Source organism: Neofelis nebulosa, chromosome 1 (assembly GCF_028018385.1).
Source record: "Neofelis nebulosa isolate mNeoNeb1 chromosome 1, mNeoNeb1.pri, whole genome shotgun sequence".
NCBI lineage: Eukaryota > Metazoa > Chordata > Mammalia > Carnivora > Felidae > Neofelis > Neofelis nebulosa.
The window spans coordinates 219,949,631-219,955,282 of record NC_080782.1 but is presented as its reverse complement, the minus strand read 5'-3'; the positions used below and the strand labels follow the sequence as shown (position 1 = coordinate 219,955,282).

General features: G+C 41.8%; 1 pseudogene; it reads left to right on the top strand.

Moving 5' to 3' along the window:
• Positions 1-969: 969 nt before the first annotated feature.
• LOC131485652 (non-POU domain-containing octamer-binding protein-like) lies at positions 970-2,619 on the top strand (annotated as a pseudogene).
• The last annotated feature ends 3,033 nt before the right edge of the window (positions 2,620-5,652 follow it).

Here is a 5,652-nt window from a genome sequence, read left to right as displayed (position 1 = left end):
CAAATGTTTATGTAGTACTTGCTATGTAGCAATCCTATACACCATGGATTCGGTTGTGGACAAAATTAAGTCCCCACTGTTACGGAACTTACATTCAATCAAGAGACAGAGACAATAAACACCCCCAAAAAAGTATGAATAAGTAATACAATTTCAGACAGTAATTATGGTGAAGAAAATAAAACAGGACAACAGAATACGACATGACTGGGTATTTGTATCAGGGAGAAGTGGTCCTCTATAGTGGTTGGCAAAGGACTCAAAAAAGATGACGTTTTATTATAAGACAAAAATTAGGAGAAGACACCCACATAGACATTTTGTGGAACATAAAAAGCCACAGAAAAGAAGGAAATGGGGAACTGGCAAGGACATATTTAAGGTGGTCAGCCAGACTGATGAAATGAAGAAAAACAGAGATGGTCGACTCAGGCACCTACAGGTAGTCTGGTACACAACCTCAAGAAGAGAACTGACAAAGAGATTTCCAGGCTAAGGAAAGAGCACACAGGGCCTGAAATAGGAGCGAGTTTGAAATGTCACGGAACTTATAAAGGTTTCCACATGTTTCTTATTCTTCTTTGGAGGACTTTTTCTAAATTTCCCCAGGATTCTCAGCAAACCACTACTGATAGGACAAATTGTCATCTACTGACTTTAGCTTAGTCCTTATTATTTCCGCCCTGTTTTCACCTTTGCTTCTTCTCCATGCCACTCCCCAGTACCTGATAACATCCCTATCAGCACCATCATCACTAGGACCAAAGTCTAAGACAAAAGTTTGAATTTACTGCCAAGTAATGACAGTGAGTCAGGTATGTGACATCCAGGCACAAAATGGGAGTGGTATTTGAAGATTTGTCCTAATTCTATTGTGCACATTTTAATAACCCATGTCTTAAAGGCCCCTGGTGAATTTCAATGGTACAGGAAAACTTTTGAAAATTATGTGATGGTAGTTTTTTTTCTCGGAACGGTAGAGGCCGTGTAGCGTCGCCATTACTCTGAGGAGAGAACAGTCGGTAGAGGGGTGCAAAAATGCAGAGCAATAAAACCTTTAACTTGGAGAAGCAAAAGCATACTCCAAGGAAGCATCATCAGCATCACCACCAGCAGCACCACCAACAGCAACAGCCACCACCGCCACCAATACCTGCAAATGGGCAACAAGCCAGCAGCCAAAATGAAGGCTTGACTATTGACCTGAAGAATTTTAGGAAACCAGGAGAGAAGACCTTCACCCAACGTAGCCAGCTCTTTGTGGGAAATCTTCCTCCTGACATCACTGAGGAGGAGATGAGGAAACTATTTGAGAAATACGGGAAGGCAGGCGAAGTCTTCATTCATAAGGATAAGGGCTTTGGCTTTATCCGCTTGGAAACGCGAACCCTAGCAGAGACTGCCAAAGTGAGCTGGACAACATGCCACTTCGTGGAAAGCAGCTGCGTGTGCGCTTTGCCTGCCATAGTGCATCGCTCACGGTCCGAAACCTTCCTCAGTATGTTTCTAACGAACTGCTGGAGGAAGCTTTTTCTGTGTTTGGCCAAGTGGAAAGGGCTGTAGTCATCGTGGATGATAGAGGAAGGCCCTCAGGAAAAAGCATTGTTGAATTCTCAGGGAAGCCAGCTGCTCGGAAAGCTCTGGACAGGTGCAGTGAAGGCTCCTTCCTGTGAACCACATTTCCTCGGCCTGTGACTGTGGAGCCCATGGACCAGTTGGATGATGAAGAGGGACTTCCAGAGAAGCTGGTTATAAAGAACCAGCAATTTCATAAGGAGCGAGAACAGCCACCCAGATTTGCACAGCCTGGCTCCTCTGAGTATGAGTATGCCATGCGCTGGAAGGCACTCATTGAGATGGAGACACAGCAGCAGGACCAAGTGGACCGCAACATCAAGGAAGCTCGTGAGAAGCTGGACATGGAGGCTGCTCGCCACGAGCACCAAGTCATGTTAATGAGACATGATTTGATGAGGCGTCAAGAAGAAGTCCGGAGGATGGAAGAGCTGCACAACCAAGAAGTGCAAAAACGAAAGCAAGTGGAGCTCAGGCAGGAGGAAGAGCGCAGGCGCCATGAAGAAGAGATGCGGCAGCAACAGGAAGAAATGATGCGGTGACAGCAGGAAGGATTCAAGGGAACATTCCCTGATGCGAGAGAACAGGAGATACGGATGGGCCAGATGGCCATGGGAGGTGCTATGGGCATAAACAACAGAGTCGCCATGCCCCCTGCTCCAGTGCCAGCTGGTACCCCAGCTCCTCCAGGACCTGCCACTATGATGCCAGATGGAACCTTGGGATTGACCCCACCAACAAATGAATGCTTTGGCCAGGCTGCTACCATGGAAGGAATTGGGGCCATTGGTGGAACCCCTCCTGCGTTCAACCGTGCAGCTCCTAGAGCTGAATTTGCTCCAAACAAACATCGCCGACACTAGTAAAAATTTCAGTGTCTAGTTTCCCAAAAACCCTTAAAAGAAAGACCCTTTTTGGATGAGCCAGAATTCTGCCCTGGAAAAAGTGTTAGGGATTCCTCTCAATAGTTAGGTCTTCCTTGCCTGTACTACTCTAAGGGAGTATGCTGGAGGCTGAGGGCAAGGGAGGGGCGATAAAATTTAATAAATAAAAAAAAAAAAAAGAAAATTATGTGATGGTAAATAAAACTTATTCAACAATTGGACATTTGAAATCTTTACCACATGGACCAGAATAGATTTAGGACCTGGAGAGGTACTTTAAAAGCCAAGTATCATCACCAGTTCCAAGAACAACCACACTGTATACTATACAATATCTAAAAAAAGGAAGCTATCTAGCACAAAATAAAAATCACTTTGATTATGTTTATCATATTGTAACATGTAATCAAATCAATAAAATTAGCACACCCCCCACTCCCAAGTAAATGATATGGGATAAAAGGTTTCAGAAGTGAAACTAAAAGGAAAATGAATCATTCCAAGAATACTAAATTATATAATTCATTTTTAGAAGATTAAAAATAAAAAGATACTTAATAACTTCCTTCAGTGAAAGGAATTATTTATGTTGGTACAAGGAGTATAATTGAAAAGGAGGTATAAGAACAAGAAAACTGAATACTAGTGTGAAAATCCGCAGATGGTGAGAGATATAGATTATCTCATTGTTCTTGTTCAATATTTATTAAGCATCCTGTTTTCCAAATGCTGTCACTTATGAAATTCCAAGTATATATACCTTAGTGAAGGAAGATGTAGGGTTTATAGACTCAAAAAACACAACTAAAACGTTAGAACTTTTGAAGTTTGTCTTTGAATGAACTTCCCACCTCTGTTTTAACTCTCCTTTCCAATACTATTCAACCACCAGTTTGGGGGATGCGACTGGGGATGAGGCAGTGGGTTACAAGCAAAGGTATAATTCAAACTCTGGCCTTCTTTCCAGGATGTCAACTCAAATTACCTACCTTCCATACAAACCCATCAAAATTCTTAATCCTATCTAGAAAGCAACAATTGGACTCAAGTTTCACATCACATTGGAAATGACTAATGATGAATTTGAAAAAAATACATATTATGTACCATATTATTTACACATAATTTCATAGAAACAAGACAGGTAGCACATAGACTGCAATACGGTGTTAATACGAATAGATGGGATACACATATACCTTCCTGTTAAAAAAGCAAAACAACAACAACAAAAAAAAACACAACCTCTCTGGGTGACTTCCCAGGCTCACCAGGGCCAAAGGCATCAAGTTGTCCGGCGGCCCACTGCGTGGGGGCCCCAGCGGATGTTTGATTCAGTGATACAAGCTCTCACTGCCCATATTCCTGGGAACTTACATAACATTCTATCTGTGCCTACAGTTTTCCCAGAATGAGTAAGGATGAAGTATGTATGAATCAGGCCAGAAGCTGTGGGTCATTAACATCTTCACCTCGCAGGCTTCAACTAATTATTCGAGGAAATTGGTTGTATAAAAACCCTAGCTCCCTCCTCCTCAAGTTAGTGAATTCTGACAAGTGTATTTTGTGTGTTTCCTGGGGTTTCCTTGATGGATTAACTTCTAGTCTCCTACCATCGTTGCCGGCATCATGATGTACTCCCTATTGACTGATTTATCTCCTCTGTGTCAATTCTTCACTCCCTTACCAGTGTTTCCTACATCTATCTCCCAAACAAACTCTTTGCACACAAATTTTTGCCTCATTATCTGTTTTTGAATGAGCCAAATTAAGATACTCTTTATGAACTTATTTGCATATAAGATGAGCTTGTTTATCCAAATAGATTTTTTTCTATACCGGTAGCTAAGGGGCAATTGTAACTGAGAGGGCTGTCCTATGCACTTTGCCTACATCAGCACCTCTTTTTCTCCTACTCAGTTTTCAAGCCGTCCCGTGTTCCTACCTTGCCCACAAGCATGCTCTGCTTTTTCCCAACCCCACTTATCTCTTCCACATGTGGGATCCTGTCTCACTTATTGCTTCAGCCACACACCTAACACTCATCTCCAACATGATAGGACCTCAGGTGACTTAACATGTGGAAAGGATGTCCATGAAATTCCCTTGTGTTATGACACGTCTCATCGCTCCTTCTTCAAGGCCAAGGTTTCCTTAAGGGGCGAGGTGATAAGGATTAGATTAAGTCTTCAAAATATCCTCACTCCTTTGTGCACCTGAGATCTGGACTCTGACTTGGCCTCAGTTACGCCTGAGCTCTTATCCAAAATTACTTGTGGCTCATCAGTGATTTGTGAAGTATGGATATTATCCCTTCACTTGATCTTAAAAACAGCACCTAATTTTTAAATCTTTATTTCTCAAAAGACTAATCATCTGCCATCATTCAAGTCTAAACTCTTCTGTCCACCTGTCTTTCAGGAAAATACCTACTGAACGCCCAACTACAGACTTCAACTGATTCCCTGAACAGCTTGGTTTCACAGGCTGCAGTTGGATATAATTTTCCTGATGCTGAGATTAACTTCCTTCTATTTCTGAGCAATGAGGTCATCATCACCCCCAGCATTGTCAACAAAGATGATGATTTCCATAGACGAAAAAGTTCATAGTGCGTGTATTCCCATGCGTGTCTTTTTAAAAGTATCTTTTAGCTTTATTGTGCTATCCTTGATTCTATTTTGGTTTAAAGGCATTTATAGTATCCTAAACCATAATGAACATCCCTATGGCAGAAATAAAATCCATGTTATAGCTTTCTTTTGAGAGGTGAACATCTTAGCTTTTAAGTTACTTTCTCCCATAAAGCAAAGTCTACAGCAGAGATGAACTCCTTTGTGATCTTTCTGGTCACCTTCCCAAACTTCTAACAATTTACGAGTATCTTCCATGTCAATTTCTTGCCAAGATTTTCCAAATTTCAAATATTGAACAATGCAAAATCAGCCCTGTGTTTAGACTAGCAGTACTAATCCTACAATGCTGCATCTTCAACTTGCAATCCACTGGTCTCCAGAGAGATCAACGCTCATACTGCAAGTTACCTACTTTTTCGCAACATAAAGTGGCATGCAATTTCCCAGTAGTAAAATCTTGAAGGCTTGCTTTCTAGTCACGTGGATCTAAGACAGCTGTGTTTTCCATGAATTCTTTGCTGCATATTACACACGCCACAGAAACTGGTATCCTTTTC